Consider the following 2,500-nt stretch of genomic DNA (forward strand, 5'->3'; position numbering starts at 1 on the left):
AGCGAAAAATGCTGCAAAGAGAGGGCTATTTAAAGACCAGCCCATCTAATCGCCAGTATATTATATAAGTAGGAAAGAAAACCCAAAAGCTTAAAGCACCTGGTATTCCTAGGCAGTCTCTCATCCAAGTACTAACCAGACCTAAACCTACTAAGATTCAGAGATCGGGCATTGACTCTTTTTTTTTTTTTTTGCAAGATTATTATATAAATCGTGAAATTTTCCAAAGAGTTTAAAGCACCTGGTATTCCCAGGCAGTCTCCCATCCATGTACTAACAGGCCCAAACCTGCTAATATTCAGAGATCGGGCATTGACTTTTTTTTTCTTTTTTTTTCTTTTTTTGCAAGATTATTATATAAATCGTGAAATTTTCCAAAAAGTTTAAAGCACCTGGTATTCCCAGGCAGTCTCCCATCCATGTAGTAACCAGTCCCAAACCTGCTAATATTCAGAGATCAGGCATTGACTCTATTTTTTGGCAAAATTATTATATACTAAGTGAAAAGTTTCCAAAAAGCTTACAGCACCTGGTATTCCCAGGCGGTCTACCATCCAAGTACTAACCAGGCCCAAACCTGCTTAGCTTCCGAGAGCAGACGAGATCGGGCATAGCCTTTTTTTTTTTTATTAACAAATTTAAAATATTACATTAAAAACATTGTACACATTTTCCACAGTAGCATAACAAACAAAAACAATAATTATTTGCCACAGGTTTGATAAAAGCCATTTCTCTAAACACCAAATACATTTATTTCACTTTACATTCAATAAATAACCTATTATCCCCATTTTTCTTTTTGAAATACAATTTAGGCATTAGCATAACATGATACAATGTTTAAAAACATTATAATAATAAATAATAATACAAATTTAAACCAAACATTGTATTCTTAGTCTACCTCCTCCTCCTCATCTTCCCTCAACACTTGAAATTTATTCTCAAACAAATGTTTCCCCTTACTGTATTTTTCCCTAAAAAGTCTTTTTTTTTCTGGCCACATTCACATTTGGTATTACCTTAAGTGTTCTCCTTCTTAATGTCACCCTTTTGTCCTTTCTATCATCCATTCTGTCCACTCCTTTCTCCTCTTCAGTTATCTCTTGCATTTCCTCCGTCTTTTCTTTTAGTCCTTGGTTCTCCATTTCCTCCAATGCCCCTTGTGTTACTTCATGTGATGTCAATATTCCTTTGTCCATTTCTCCTTCCAGCCTTTTCTCTTCCAATTCCATTTCTTTCTCCTCTTCAGTTATCTCTTGCATTTCCTCCTCCTTTTCTTTTAATCCTTGGTTCTCCATTTCCTCCAATACCCCTTGTGTTACTTCCTGTGATGTCAATATTCCTTTGTCCATTTCTCCTTCCAGCCTTTTCTCTTCCAATTCCTTCTTATTTTCCACAATAGCCTCTTTATTCACACCATCTTCTTCCTCATTCTCTCCACCATTTTGTAATTCAGTTTCATTTGACATTCCCCCTCCTACACCTTCTGACTCTTTATTTTGAATTTCATTCTCCATCCAACACTCACATCTTATGATCACCTTTCTGCAATCCGGGCACTTAATTGCATCGCAATCCCTTCCGTAATGACCCTGGCCATTGCACTGATGACATTTAAAATCTGGACAGTCTTTGAACACATGTCCCTGATTCATGCACAATCGACAGGTTTTAACCTGACGATCATGCATGATCCTGAAATACTGTGTTCCCTCCTCCGTATCAAACTTTGTACTGTATGGCAGAGACACTACTTCTTTAGGAAATTTCACCCTTAGGTACCTTGTACCATCCGCAATGTCTGTGCCTGGATACATTCTTCTTATGATGTCTGAAACAGGTGTTACGCCCCAATTTTGTAATTTAATTAAAATGTCAGAGTCCTCAATATAGGCTGGCAAATGTATGAAAGAAACCACATACTCCCTTGTTTTCAGTTGTCGAATCTCACACAGTTTTCCTTTTATCATTAATCCTTCATCTAATCCATCGCACGCCTCCCTGTTTATCAGTGTAATTTCATATTCTTTTACTTGCCTTGGTCTGACTGCTAGAATCTTTCCTCCTCCAATCCTTTCGTTCACTGCTTTGATAATGTCCTCTGCTCTTGCATCTCTCTGATCCGCCATGTCAACAATTACTGTAGCCTCTTTAGAGTAAATCCTCTTGTTATAATCCATTCGTCCTTGTCCATCTCGTTGTCCTTTATCCATTTCTTTGTCTGTTAGCACTCGTCTTCCTCCTGCCATGTCCACTTCTTTGCCATGTAATCCATCCATTTTTCAAACAAAAGAAAAATTTCTCCCCAGACAGCAAACTGCTGCTGGGAAGTGTAAAAACTATAAAAAAACAAAAATCAATAAGTTGCAAAAGAAATAAATCTTTACGCAGATAAAACAAAACAAAAAACACAAGGTGAGCCTCTCTCACCTACTGCCTACTACAAACTGCCAACTCACTTCCTGTGTGGCTCACTAGCGTTGCCAGGTTGGTA

At 37.6% G+C, this 2,500-nt stretch overlaps 1 non-coding gene across 1 annotated transcript in view; it reads right to left on the reverse strand.

Annotated features, from left to right (window-relative positions):
• Positions 1–3, reverse strand: part of LOC128021740 (5S ribosomal RNA) — a 119-nt gene extending 116 nt beyond the window's left edge. Inside the window, exon 1 of the ribosomal RNA XR_008185675.1 lies at positions 1–3. This exon is cut by the window's left edge and continues 116 nt beyond it. This is a non-coding gene — a ribosomal RNA (5S ribosomal RNA).
• Between the last annotated feature and the right edge of the window lie 2,497 nt (positions 4–2,500).

Source organism: Carassius gibelio, chromosome A10 (genome assembly GCF_023724105.1).
Source record: "Carassius gibelio isolate Cgi1373 ecotype wild population from Czech Republic chromosome A10, carGib1.2-hapl.c, whole genome shotgun sequence".
Lineage (NCBI taxonomy): Eukaryota > Metazoa > Chordata > Actinopteri > Cypriniformes > Cyprinidae > Carassius > Carassius gibelio.